Here is a 15,239-nt window from a genome sequence, read left to right on the forward strand (position 1 = left end):
TGAATTAACAGAACACTAAGCACTTTCTCAGAAAGCTTCTTTCCAGATTTCATCTGAGGATATTTCCTTTTTCACCATAGCCCTCTATGGGCTTCCAAATATCACTTTGCCAATTCCACAAGAACTGTCTTAGCGAAAGGCTTCTAGAGGGCAAAGCTGTAACTCTGTGACATGATTTCCCAGAACACAAAGAAATTTCTCAGAAAGCTTCTTTCTCTTTGTTATCGGAGGATATTTCCTTTGGCCCTATAGTCTTCAAAGGGATCCGAAATATCTGTTCTCAGATTCCACAGAAATAAGGCTAGCAAAGAGATCCGTGAAATACAGATGTAACTCTGGGAGATGAACTAACAGAACACTAAGCAGGTTCTCAGAAAGCTGCTTTCCAGATTTCATCTGAGGATATTTCCTTTTTCACCATAGCCCTCTATGGGCTTCCAAATATCACTTTGCCAATTCCACAAGAACTGTCTTAGCGAAAGGCTTCTTGAGGGAAAAGCTGTAACTCAGTGAGATGATTTCACAGAACACAAAGAAGTTTCTCAGAAAGCTTCTTTCTTTTTGTTATCAGAGGATATTTACTTTGGCCCTATGGTCTTCAAAGGGATCCGAAATATCTGTTCTCAGATTACACAGAAATAAGGCTAGCAAAGAGATCCAAGAATTACAGATGTAACTCTGTGAGATGAATTAACAGAACACTAAGCAGTTTCTCAGAAAGCTTCTTTCCAGATTTCATCTGAGGATATTTCCTTTTTCAACATAGCCCTCTATGGGCTTCCATATATCACTTTGCCAATTCCACAAGAACTGTCTTAGCGAAAGGCTTCTTGAGGGGAAAGCTGTAACTCTGTGAGATGATTTCACAGAACACAAAGAAGTTTCTCAGAAAGCTTCTTTCTCTTTTTTATCGGAGGATATTTACTTTGGCCCTATGGTCTTCAAAGGGATCCGAAATATCTGTTCTCAGATTCCACAGAATTAAGGCTAGCAAAGAGATCCTCGAAATACAGATGTAACTCTGTGAGAGGAAGTCAGAAAACACTAAGCGGTGTCTCAGAAAGCTTCTTTCCAGATTTCATCTGAGGATATTTCCTTTTTCAACATAGCCCTGTATGGGCTTCCAAATATCACTTTGCCAATTCCACAAGAGCTGTCTTAGCGAAAGGCTAATTGAGGGGAAAGCTGTAACCCTATGAGATGATTTCACAGAACACAAAGAAATTTTTCAGAAAGCTTCTTTCTCTTTGTTATCGGTGGATATTTCCTTTGGCTCTATAGTCTTCAACGTAATCCGAAATATCTGTTCTCAGATTCCACAGAAATAAGGCAAGCAATGAGATCCACTAAATACATATGTAACTCTGTGAGATGAATTAACAGAACACTAAGTAGTTTCTCAGAAAACTTCTTTCCAGATTTCATCTGAGGATATTTCCTTTTTCAAAATAGCCCTCTATGGGCTTCAAAATATCACTTTGCCAATTCCACAAGAACTCTCTTAGCGAAAGGCTTCTTGAGGGGCGAGCTGTAACTCTGTGAGTTGATTTCAGGAACACAAAGAAGTTTCTCAGAAAGCTTCTTTCTCTTTGTTATCGGAGGATATTTCCTTTGGCACTACAGTCTTCAAAGGAATCCGAAATATCTGTTCTCAGATTACACAGAGATAAGGCTAGCAAAGAGATCCACGAAATACAGATGTAACTCTGTGAGATGAATTAACAGAACACTAAGCAGTTTCTCAGAAAGCTTCTTTCCAGATTTCATCTGAGGATATTTCCTTTTTTACCATAGCCCTCTATGGGCTTCCAAATATCACTTTGCCAATTCCACAAGAACTGTCTTAGCGAAAGGCTTCTTGAGGGGAAAGCTGTAACTCTGTGAGATGACTTCACAGAACACAAAGAAGTTTCTCCGAAAGCTTCTTTCTCTTTGTTATCGGAGGATATTTCCTTTGGCCCTATAGTCTTCAAAGGGATCCGAAATATCTATTCTCAGATTCCACAGAAATAAGGCTAGCAAAGAGATCCACGAAATACAGATGTAACTCAGTGAGATGAATTAACAGAACACTAAGCAGTTTCTCAGAAAGCTTCTTTCCAGATTTCATCTGAGGATATTTCCTTTTTCACCCTAGCCCTCTATTGGCTTCCAAATATCACTTTGCCAATTCCACAAGGACTGTCTTAGCGAAAGGCTTCTAGAGGGCAAAGCTGTAACTCTGTGAGATGATTTCACAGAACCAAAGAAATTTCTCAGAAAGCTTCTTTCTCTTTGTTATCGGAGGATATTTCCTTTGGCCCTATAGTCTTCAAAGGGATCCGAAATATCTGTTCTAAGATTCCACAGAAATAAGGCTAGCAATGAGATCCACTAAATACATATGTAACTCTGTGAGATGAATTAACAGAACACTAAGCATTTTCTCAGAAAACTTCTTTCCAGATTTCATCTGAGGATATTTCCTTCTTCAACATAGCCCTCTACGGGCTTCCAAATATCACTTTGCCAATTCCACAAGAGCTGTCTTAGCGAAAGGCTTCTTGAGGGGAAAGCTGTAACTCCGTCAGATGATTTCACAGAGCACAAAGAAATTTCTCAGAAAGCTTCTTTCTCTTTGTTTTCGGAGGATATTTCCTTTGGCCCTATAGTCTTCAAAGGGATCCGAAATATAAGTTCTCAGATTACAAAGAAATAAGGCTAGCAAATCGATCCACGAAATAGAGATGTAACTCTGTGAGGTGAATTAACAGAACACTAAGCAGTTTCTCAGAAAGCTTCTTTGCAGATTTCATATGAGGATATTTCCTTTTTCAACCGAACCCTCTATGGGCTTCAAACTATCACTTTGCCCATTCCACAAGAACTGTCTTAGCGAAAGGCTTCTTGAGGGGCAAGCTGTATCTCTGTGAGATGATTTCACAGAACACAAAGAAGTTTCTCAGAAAGCTTTTTTCTCTTTGTTATCGGAGGATATTTCCTTTGGCCCTATAGTCTTCAAAGGGATCCGAAATATCTGTTCTAAGATTCCGCAGAAATAAGGCTAGCAAAGAGATCCACGAAATACAGATGTAACTCTGTGAGATGAATTAACAGAACACTAAGCAGGTTCTCAGAAAGCTTCTTTCCAGATTTCATCTGAGGATATTTCCTTTTTCACAATAGCCCTCTACGTGCTTCCAAATATCACCTTGCAAATTCCACAAGAATTGTCTTAGCGAAGGGCTTCTTGAGGGGAAAGCTGTAACTCTGTGAGATGATTTCACAGAACACAAAGAAGTTTCTCAGAAAGCTTCTTTCTCTTTGTTATCGGAGGATATTTCCTTTGGCCCTATAGTCTTCAAAGGGATCCGAAATATCTGTTCTCAGATTCCAAAGAAATAAGGCTAGCAAAGAGATCCACGAAATACAGATGTAACTCTGTGAGATGAATTAACAGAACACTAAGCAGTTTCTCAGAAAGCTTCTTTCCAGATTTCATCTGAGGATATTTCCTTTTTCAACATAGCCCTCTAAGGGCTTCCAAATATCAATTTGCCAATTCCACAAGAACTGTCTTAGCGAAAGGCTTCTAGAGAGCAAAGCTGTAACTCTGTGAGATGATTTCCCAGAACACAAAGAAATTTCTCAGAAAGCTTCTTTCTCTTTGTAATCGGAGGATATTTCCTTTGGCACTATAGTCTTCAAAGGGATCCGAAATATCTGTTCTCAGATTCCACAGAAATAAGGCTAGCAAAGAGATCCACGAAATACAGATGTAACTCTGGGAGATGAACTAACAGAACACTAAGCACGTTCTCAGAAAGCTGCTTTCCAGTATTCATCTGAGGATATTTCCTTTTTCACCATAGCCCTCTATGGGCTTCCAAATATCACTTTGCCAATTCCACAAGAACTGTCTTAGCTAAAGGCTTCTTGAGGGGAAAGCTGTAACTCTGTGAGATGATTTCACAGAACACAAAGAAGTTTCTCAGAAAGCTTCTTTCTCTTTGTTATCGGAGGATATTTACTTTGGCCCTATGGTCTTCAAAGGGATCCGAAATATCTGTTCTCAGATTCCACAGAAATAAGGCTAGCAAAGAGATCCACGAAATACAGATGTAACTCTGTGAGATGAATTAACAGAACACTAAGCAGTTTCTCAGAAAGCTTCTTTCCAGATTTCATCTGAGGATATTTCCTTTTTCAACATAGCCCACTATGGGCTTCAAAATATCACTTTGCCAATTCCACAAGAACTGTCTTAGCGAAAGGCTTCTTGAGGGGCAAGCTGTAACTCTGTGAGATTATTTCACAGAACACAAAGAAGTTTCTCAGATAGCTTCTTTCTCTTTATTGTCGGAGGATATTTCCTTTGGCCCTACAGTCTTCAAAGGGATCCAAAATATCTGTTCTCAGATTCCACAAAAATAAGGCTAGCAAAGAGATCCACGAAATACAGATGTAACTCTGTGAGTGGAAGTCAGAAAACACTAAGCAGTTTCTCAGAAAGCTTCTTCCCAGATTTCATCTGTGGATATTTCCTTTTTCACCATAGACCTCTACGGGCTTCCAAATATCACTTTGCCAATTCCACAAGAACTGTCTTAGCGAAAGGCTTCTTTAGGGGAAAGCTGTAACTCTGTGAGATGATTTCACATAACACAAAGAAGTTTCTCAGAACGCTTCTTTCTCTTTGTTATCGGAGGATATTTCCTTTGGCCCTATAGTCTTCAAAGGGATCCGAAATATCTGTTCTCAGATTCCACAGAAATAAGGCTAGCAAAGAGATCCCCGAAAAACAGATGTAACTCTGTGAGATGAATTAACAGAACACTAAGCACTTTCTCAGAAAGCTTCTTTCCAGATTTCATCTGAGAATATTTCCTTTTTCAACATAGCCCTCTATGGGCTTCCAAATATCACTTTGCCAATTCCACAAGAACTGTCTTAGCGAAAGGCTTCTAGAGGGCAAAGCTGTAACTCTGTGACATGATTTCCCAGAACACAAAGAAATTTCTCAGAAAGCTTCTTTCTCTTTGTTATCGGAGGATATTTCCTTTGGCCCTATAGTCTTCAAAGGGATCCGAAATATCTGTTCTCAGATTCCACAGAAATAAGGCTAGCAAAGAGATCCGTGAAATACAGATGTAACTCTGGGAGATGAACTAACAGAACACTAAGCAGGTTCTCAGAAAGCTGCTTTCCAGATTTCATCTGAGGATATTTCCTTTTTCACCATAGCCCTCTATGGGCTTCCAAATATCACTTTGCCAATTCCACAAGAACTGTCTTAGCGAAAGGCTTCTTGAGGGAAAAGCTGTAACTCAGTGAGATGATTTCACAGAACACAAAGAAGTTTCTCAGAAAGCTTCTTTCTCTTTGTTATCAGAGGATATTTACTTGGGCCCTATGGTCTTCAAAGGGATCCGAAATATCTGTTCTCAGATTACACAGAAATAAGGCTAGCAAAGAGATCCAAGAATTACAGATGTAACTCTGTGAGATGAATTAACAGAACACTAAGCAGTTTCTCAGAAAGCTTCTATCCAGATTTCATCTGAGGATATTTCCTTTTTCAACATAGCCCTCTATGGGCTTCCATATATCACTTTGCCAATTCCACAAGAACTGTCTTAGCGAAAGGCTTCTTGAGGGGAAAGCTGTAACTCTGTGAGATGATTTCACAGAACACAAAGAAGTTTCTCAGAAAGCTTCTTTCTCTTTTTTATCGGAGGATATTTACTTTGGCCCTATGGTCTTCAAAGGGATCCGAAATATCTGTTCTCAGATTCCACAGAATTAAGGCTAGCAAAGAGATCCTCGAAATACAGATGTAACTCTGTGAGTGGAAGTCAGAAAACACTAAGCGGTGTCTCAGAAAGCTTCTTTCCAGATTTCATCTGAGGATATTTCCTTTTTCAACATAGCCCTGTATGGGCTTCCAAATATCACTTTGCCAATTCCACAAGAGCTGTCTTAGCGAAAGGCTTCTTGAGGGGAAAGCTGTAACCCTATGAGATGATTTCACAGACAACAAGGAAATTTTTCAGAAAGCTTCTTTCTCTTTGTTATCGGAGGATATTTCCTTTGGCCCTATAGTCTTCAAAGGGATTCGAAATATATGTTCTCAGATTACACAGAAATAAGGCTAGGAAAGAGATCCACGAAATACAGATGTAACTCTGTGAGATGAATTAACAGAACACTAAGCAATTTCTCAGAAAGCTTCTTTCCAGATTTCATCTGAGGATATTTCCTTTTTCAACATAGCCCTCTATGGGCTTCCAAATATCACTTTGCCAATTCCTCAAGAACGGTCTTAGCGAAAGGCTTCTTGAGGGGAAAGCTGTAACTCTGTGAGATGACTTCACAGAACACAAAGAAGTTTCTCAGAAAGCTTCTTTCTCTTTGTTATCGGAGGATATTTCCTTTGGCTCTATAGTCTTCAACGTAATCCGAATTATCTGTTCTCAGATTCCACAGAAATAAGGCAAGCAATGAGATCCACTAAATACATATGTAACTCTGTGAGATGAATTAACAGAACACTAAGTAGTTTCTCAGAAAACTTCTTTCCAGATTTCATCTGAGGATATTTCCTTTTTCAACATAGCCCTCTATGGGCTTCAAAATATCACTTTGCCAATTCCACAAGAACTCTCTTAGCGAAAGGCTTCTTGAGGGGCGAGCTGTAACTCTGTGAGTTGATTTCAAGAACACAAAGAAGTTTCTCAGAAAGCTTCTTTCTCTTTGTTATCGGAGGATATTTCCTTTGGCACTACAGTCTTCAAAGGAATCCGAAATATCTGTTCTCAGATTACACAGAGATAAGGCTAGCAAAGAGATCCACGAAATACAGATGTAACTCTGTGAGATGAATTAACAGAACACTAAGCAGTTTCTCAGAAAGCTTCTTTCCAGATTTCATCTGAGGATATTTCCTTTTTTACCATAGCCCTCTATGGGCTTCCAAATATCACTTTGCCAATTCCACAAGAACTGTCTTAGCGAAAGGCTTCTTGAGGGGAAAGTTGTAACTCTGTGAGATGACTTCACAGAACACAAATAAGTTTCTCAGAAAGCTTCTTTCTCTTTGTTATCGGAGGATATTTCCTTTGGCCCTATAGTCTTCAAAGGGATCCGAAATATCTGTTCTAAGATTCCACAGAAATAAGGCTAGCAATGAGATCCACGAAATACAGATGTAACTCTGTGAGATGAATTAACAGAACACTAAGCAGTTTCTCAGAAAGCTTCTTTCCAGATTTCATCTGAGGATATTTCCTTTTTCACCATAGCCCTCTATGGGCTTCCAAATATCACTTTGCCAATTCCTCAAGAACGGTCTTAGCGAAAGGCTTCTTGAGGGGAAAGCTGTAACTCTGTGAGATGACTTCACAGAACACAAAGAAGTTTCTCAGAAAGCTTCTTTCTCTTTGTTATCGGAGGATATTTCCTTTGGCTCCATAGTCTTCAACGTAATCCGAAATATCTGTTCTCAGATTTCACAGAAATAAGGCAAGCAATGAGATCCACTAAATACATATGTAACTCTGTGAGATGAATTAACAGAACACTAAGTAGTTTCTCAGAAAACTTCTTTCCAGATTTCATCTGAGGATATTTCCTTTTTCAAAATAGCCCTCTATGGGCTTCAAAATATCACTTTGCCAATTCCACAAGAACTCTCTTAGCGAAAGGCTTCTTGAGGGGCGAGCTGTAACTCTGTGAGTTGATTTCAAGAACACAAAGAAGTTTCTCAGAAAGCTTCTTTCTCTTTGTTATCGGAGGATATTTCCTTTGGCACTACAGTCTTCAAAGGAATCCGAAATATCTGTTCTCAGATTACACAGAGATAAGGCTAGCAAAGAGATCCACGAAATACAGATGTAACTCTGTGAGATGAATTAACAGAACACTAAGCAGTTTCTCAGAAAGCTTCTTTCCAGATTTCATCTGAGGATATTTCCTTTTTTACCATAGCCCTCTATGGGCTTCCAAATATCACTTTGCCAATTCCACAAGAACTGTCTTAGCGAAAGGCTTCTTGAGGGGAAAGCTGTAACTCTGTGAGATGACTTCACAGAACACAAAGAAGTTTCTCAGAAAGCTTCTTTCTCTTTGTTATCGGAGGATATTTCCTTTGGCCCTGTACTCTTCAAAGGGATCCGAAATATCTATTCTCAGATTCCACAGAAATAAGGCTAGCAAAGAGATCCACGAAATACAGATGTAACTCAGTGAGATGAATTAACAGAACACTAAGCAGTTTCTCAGAAAGCTTCTTTCCAGATTTCATCTGAGGATATTTCCTTTTTCACCCTAGCCCTCTATTGGCTTCCAAATATCACTTTGCCAATTCCACAAGGACTGTCTTAGCGAAAGGCTTCTAGAGGGCAAAGCTGTAACTCTGTGAGATGATTTCACAGAACCAAAGAAATTTCTCAGAAAGCTTCTTTCTCTTTGTTATCGGAGGATATTTCCTTTGGCCCTATAGTCTTCAAAGGGATCCGAAATATCTGTTCTAAAATTCCACAGAAATAAGGCTAGCAATGAGATCCACTAAATACATATGTAACTCTGTGAGATGAATTAACAGAACACTAAGCATTTTCTCAGAAAACTTCTTTCCAGATTTCATCTGAGGATATTTCCTTCTTCAACATAGCCCTCTACGGGCTTCCAAATATCACTTTGCCAATTCCACAAGAGCTGTCTTAGCGAAAGGCTTCTTGAGGGGAAAGCTGTAACTCCGTCAGATGATTTCACAGAGCACAAAGAAATTTCTCAGAAAGCTTCTTTCTCTTTGTTTTCGGAGGATATTTCCTTTGGCCCTATAGTCTTCAAAGGGATCCGAAATATAAGTTCTCAGATTACAAAGAAATAAGGCTAGCAAATCGATCCACGAAATAGAGATGTAACTCTGTGAGGTGAATTAACAGAACACTAAGCAGTTTCTCAGAAAGCTTCTTTGCAGATTTCATATGAGGATATTTCCTTTTTCAACCGAACCCTCTATGGGCTTCAAACTATCACTTTGCCAATTCCACAAGAACTGTCTTAGCGAAAGGCTTCTTGAGGGGAAAGCTGTATCTCTGTGAGATGATTTCACAGAACACAAAGAAGTTTCTCAGAAAGCTTTTTTCTCTTTGTTATCGGAGGATATTTCCTTTGGCCCTATAGTCTTCAAAGGGATCCGAAATATCTGTTCTAAGATTCCGCAGAAATAAGGCTAGCAAAGAGATCCACGAAATACAGATGTAACTCTGTGAGATGAATTAACAGAACACTAAGCAGGTTCTCAGAAAGCTTCTTTCCAGATTTCATCTGAGGATATTTCCTTTTTCACAATAGCCCTCTACGTGCTTCCAAATATCACCTTGCAAATTCCACAAGAATTGTCTTAGCGAAGGGCTTCTTGAGGGGAAAGCTGTAACTCTGTGAGATGATTTCACAGAACACAAAGAAGTTTCTCAGAAAGCTTCTTTCTCTTTGTTATCGGAGGATATTTCCTTTGGCCCTATAGTCTTCAAAGGGATCCGAAATATCTGTTCTCAGATTCCACAGAAATAAGGCTAGCAAAGAGATCCACGAAATACAGATGTAACTCTGTGAGATGAATTAACAGAACACTAAGCAGTTTCTCAGAAAGCTTCTTTCCAGATTTCATTTGAGGATATTTCCATTTTCACCATAGCCCTCTAAGGGCTTCCAAATATCAATTTGCCAATTCCACAAGAACTGTCTTAGCGAAAGGCTTCTAGAGAGCAAAGCTGTAACTCTGTGAGATGATTTCACAGAACACAAAGAAGTTTCTCAGAAAGCTTCTTTCTCTTTGTTATCGGAGGATATTTCCTTTGGCCCTATAGTCTTCAAAGGGATCCGAAATATCTGTTCTCAGTTTCCACAGAAATAAGGCTAGCAAAGAGATCCACGAAATACAGATGTAACTCTGTGAGATGAATTAACAGAACACTAAGCAGTTTCTCAGAAAGCTTCTTTCCAGATTTCATCTGAGGATATTTCCTTTTTCAACCTAGCCCTCTATGGGCTTCAAAATATCACTTTGCCAATTCCACAAGAACTGTATTAGCGAAAGGCTTCTTGAGGGGCAAGCTGTAACTCTGTGAGATGATTTCACAGAACACAAAGAAGTTTCTCAGAAAGCTTCTTTCTCTTTATTGTGGGAGGATATTTCCTTTGGCCCTACAGTCTTCAAAGGGATCCAAAATATCTGTTCTCAGATTCCACAGAAATAAGGCTAGCAAAGAGATCCACGAAATACAGATGTAACTCTGTGAGATGAATTAACAGAACACTAAGCAGTTTCTCAGAAAGCTTCTTTCCAGATTTCATCTGAGGATATTTCCTTTTTCACCATAGCCCTCTAAGGGCTTCCAAATATCACTTTGCCAATTCCACAAGAACTGTCTTAGCCAAAGGCTTCTAGAGGGCAAAGTTGTAACTCTGTGAGATGATTTCACAGAACACAAAAAGTTTCTCAGAAAGCTTCTCTCTCTTTGTTATCGGAGGATATTTACTTTGGCTTTATAGTCTTCAAAGGGATCCGAAATATCTGTTCTCAGATTACACAGAAATAAGGCTTGCAAAGAGATCCACGAATAACAGATGTAACTCTGTGAGATGAATTAACAGAACACTAAGCAGTTTCTCCGAAAACTTCTTTCCAGATTTCATCTGAGGATATATCCTTTTTCACCATAGCCCTCTATGGGCTTCCAAATATCACTTTGCCAATTCCACAAGAACTGTCTTAGCGAAAGGCTTCTAGAGGGCAAAGCTGTAACTCTGTGAGATGATTTCCCAGAACACAAAGAAATTTCTCAGAAAGCTTCTTTCTCTTTGTAATCGGAGGATATTTCCTTTGGCCCTATAGTCTTCAAAGGGATCCGAAATATCTGTTCTCAGATTCCACAGAAATAAGGCTAGCAAAGAGATCCACGAAATACAGATGTAACCCTGGGAGATGAACTAACAGAACACTAAGCAGGTTCTCAGAAAGCTGCTTTCCAGTATTCATCTGAGGATATTTCCTTTTTCACCATAGCCCTCTATGGGCTTCAAATATCACTTTGCCAATTCCACAAGAACTGTCTTAGCTAAAGGCTTCTTGAGGGGAAAGCTGTAACTCTGTGAGATGATTTCACAGAACACAAAGAAGTTTCTCAGAAAGCTTCTTTCTCTTTGTTATCGGAGGATATTTACTTTGGCCCTATGGTCTTCAAAGGGATCCGAAATATCTGTTCTCAGATTCCACAGAAATAAGGCTAGCAAAGAGATCCACGAAATACAGATGTAACTCTGTGAGATGAATTAACAGAACACTAAGCAGTTTCTCAGAAAGCTTCTTTCCAGATTTCATCTGAGGATATTTCCTTTTTCAACATAGCCCACTATGGGCTTCAAAATATCACTTTGCCAATTCCACAAGAACTGTCTTAGCGAAAGGCTTCTTGAGGGGCAAGCTGTAACTCTGTGAGATGATTTCACAGAACACAAAGAAGTTTCTCAGATAGCTTCTTTCACTTTATTGTCGGAGGATATTTCCTTTGTCCCTACAGTCTTCAAAGGGATCCAAAATATCTGTTCTCAGATTCCACAAAAATAAGGCTAGCAAAGAGATCCACGAAATACAGATGTAACTCTGTGAGTGGAAGTCAGAAAACACTAAGCAGTTTCTCAGAAAGCTTCTTCCCAGATTTCATCTGTGGATATTTCCTTTTTCACCATAGACCTCTACGGGCTTCCAAATATCACTTTGCCAATTCCACAAGAACTGTCTTAGCGAAAGGCTTCTTTAGGGGAAAGCTGTAACTCTGTGAGATGATTTCACAGAACACAAAGAAGTTTCTCAGAAAGCTTCTTTCTCTTTGTTATCGGAGGATATTTCCTTTGGCCCTATAGTCTTCAAAGGGATCCGAAATATCTGTTCTCAGATTCCACAGAAATAAGGCTAGCAAAGAGATCCCCGAAATACAGATGTAACTCTGTGAGATGAATTAACAGAACACTAAGCACTTTCTCAGAAAGCTTCTTTCCAGATTTCATCTGAGAATATTTCCTTTTTCACCATAGCCCTCTATGGGCTTCCAAATATCACTTTGCCAATTCCACAACAACTGTCTTAGCGAAAGGCTTCTAGAGGGCAAAGCTGTAACTCTGTGACATGATTTCCCAGAACACAAAGAAGTTTCTCAGAAAGCTTCTTTCTCTTTGTTATCGGAGGATATTTCCTTTGGCCCTATAGTCTTCAAAGGGATCCGAAATATCTGTTCTCAGATTCCACAGAAATAAGGCTAGCAAAGAGATCCGTGAAATACAGATGTAACTCTGGGAGATGAACTAACAGAACACTAAGCAGGTTCTCAGAAAGCTGCTTTCCAGATTTCATCTGAGGATATTTCCTTTTTCACCATAGCCCTCTATGGGCTTCCAAATATCACTTTGCCAATTCCACAAGAACTGTCTTAGCGAAATGCTTCTTGAGGGAAAAGCTGTAACTCAGTGAGATGATTTCACAGAACACAAAGAAGTTTCTCAGAAAGCTTCTTTCTCTTTGTTATCAGATGATATTTACTTTGGCCCTATGGTCTTCAAAGGGATCCAAAATATCTGTTCTCAGATTACACAGAAATAAGGCTAGCAAAGAGATCCGAGAATTACAGATGTAACTCTGTGAGATGAATTAACAGAACACTAAGCAGTTTCTCAGAAAGCTTCTTTCCAGATTTCATCTGAGGATATTTCCTTTTTCAACATAGCCCTCTATGGGCTTCCATATATCACTTTGCCAATTCCACAAGAACTGTCTTAGCGAAAGGCTTCTTGAGGGGAAAGCTGTAACTCTGTGAGATGATTTCACAGAACACAAAGAAGTTTCTCAGAAAGCTTCTTTCTCTTTTTTATCGGAGGATATTCACTTTGGCCCTATGGTCTTCAAAGGGATCCGAAATATCTGTTCTCCGATTCCACAGAATTAAGGCTAGCAAAGAGATCCTCGAAATACAGATGTAACTCTGTGAGTGGAAGTCAGAAAACACTAAGCGGTGTCTCAGAAAGCTTCTTTCCAGATTTCATCTGAGGATATTTCCTTTTTCAACATAGCCCTGTATGGGCTTCCAAATATCACTTTGCCAATTCCACAAGAGCTGTCTTAGCGAAAGGCTTCTTGAGGGGAAAGCTGTAACCCTATGAGATGATTTCACAGACAACAAGGAAATTTTTCAGAAAGCTTCTTTCTCTTTGTTATCGGAGGATATTTCCTTTGGCCCTATAGTCTTCAAAGGGATTCGAAATATATGTTCTCAGATTACACAGAAATAAGGCTAGGAAAGAGATCCACGAAATACAGATATAACTCTGTGAGATGAATTAACAGAACACTAAGCAGTTTCTCAGAAAGCTTCTTTCCAGATTTCATCTGAGGATATTTCCTTTTTCACCATAGCCCTCTATGGGCTTCCAAATATCACTTTGCCAATTCCTCAAGAACGGTCTTAGCGAAAGGCTTCTTGAGGGGAAAGCTGTAACTCTGTGAGATGACTTCACAGAACACAAAGAAGTTTCTCAGAAAGCTTCTTTCTCTTTGTTATCGGAGGATATTTCCTTTGGCTCTATAGTCTTCAACGTAATCCGAAATATCTGTTCTCAGATTCCACAGAAATAAGGCAAGCAATGAGATCCACTAAATACATATGTAACTCTGTGAGATGAATTAACAGAACACTAAGTAGTTTCTCAGAAAACTTCTTTCCAGATTTCATCTGAGGATATTTCCTTTTTCAACATAGCCCTCTATGGGCTTCAAAATATCACTTTGCCAATTCCACAAGAACTCTCTTAGCGAAAGGCTTCTTGAGGGGCGAGCTGTAACTCTGTGAGTTGATTTCAAGAACACAAAGAAGTTTCTCAGAAAGCTTCTTTCTCTTTGTTATCGGAGGATATTTCCTTTGGCACTACAGTCTTCAAAGGAATCCGAAATATCTGTTCTCAGATTACACAGAGATAAGGCTAGCAAAGAGATCCACGAAATACAGATGTAACTCTGTGAGATGAATTAACAGAACACTAAGCAGTTTCTCAGAAAGCTTCTTTCCAGATTTCATCTGAGGATATTTCCTTTTTTACCATAGCCCTCTATGGGCTTCCAAATATCACTTTGCCAATTCCACAAGAACTATCTTAGCGAAAGGCTTCTTGAGGGGAAAGTTGTAACTCTGTGAGATGACTTCACAGAACACAAAGAAGTTTCTCAGAAAGCTTCTTTCTCTTTGTTATCGGAGGATATTTCCTTTGGCCCTATAGTCTTCAAAGGGATCCGAAATATCTATTCTCAGATTCCACAGAAATAAGGCTAGCAAAGAGATCCACGAAATACAGATGTAACTCAGTGAGATGAATTAACAGAACACTAAGCAGTTTCTCAGAAAGCTTCTTTCCAGATTTCATCTGAGGATATTTCCTTTTTCACCCTAGCCCTCTATTGGCTTCCAAATATCACTTTGCCAATTCCACAAGGACTGTCTTAGCGAAAGGCTTCTAGAGGGCAAAGCTGTAACTCTGTGAGATGATTTCACAGAACCAAAGAAATTTCTCAGAAAGCTTCTTTCTCTTTGTTATCGGAGGTTATTTCCTTTGGCCCTATAGTCTTCAAAGGGATCCGAAATATCTGTTCTAAGATTCCACAGAAATAAGGCTAGCAATGAGATCCACGAAATACAGATGTAACTCTGTGAGATGAATTAACAGAACACTAAGCAGTTTCTCAGAAAGCTTCTTTCCAGATTTCATCTGAGGATATTTCCTTTTTCACCATAGCCCTCTATGGGCTTCCAAATATCACTTTGCCAATTCCTCAAGAACGGTCTTAGCGAAAGGCTTCTGGAGGGGAAAGCTGTAACTCTGTGAGATGACTTCACAGAACACAAAGAAGTTTCTCAGAAAGCTTCTTTCTCTTTGTTATCGGAGGATATTTCCTTTGGCTCTATAGTCTTCAACGTAATCCGAAATATCTGTTGTCAGATTCCACAGAAATAAGGCAAGCAATGAGATCCACTAAATACATATGTAACTCTGTGAGATGAATTAACAGAACACTAAGTAGTTTCTCAGAAAACTTCTTTCCAGATTTCATCTGAGGATATTTCCTTTTTCAAAATAGCCCTCTATGGGCTTCAAAATATCACTTTGCCAATTCCACAAGAACTCTCTTAGCGAAAGGCTTCTTGAGGGGCGAG

The sequence above is a fragment of the Macaca nemestrina genome, chromosome 3 (genome assembly GCF_043159975.1).
Source record: "Macaca nemestrina isolate mMacNem1 chromosome 3, mMacNem.hap1, whole genome shotgun sequence".
In the NCBI taxonomy this organism is placed as follows: Eukaryota; Metazoa; Chordata; class Mammalia; order Primates; family Cercopithecidae; genus Macaca; species Macaca nemestrina.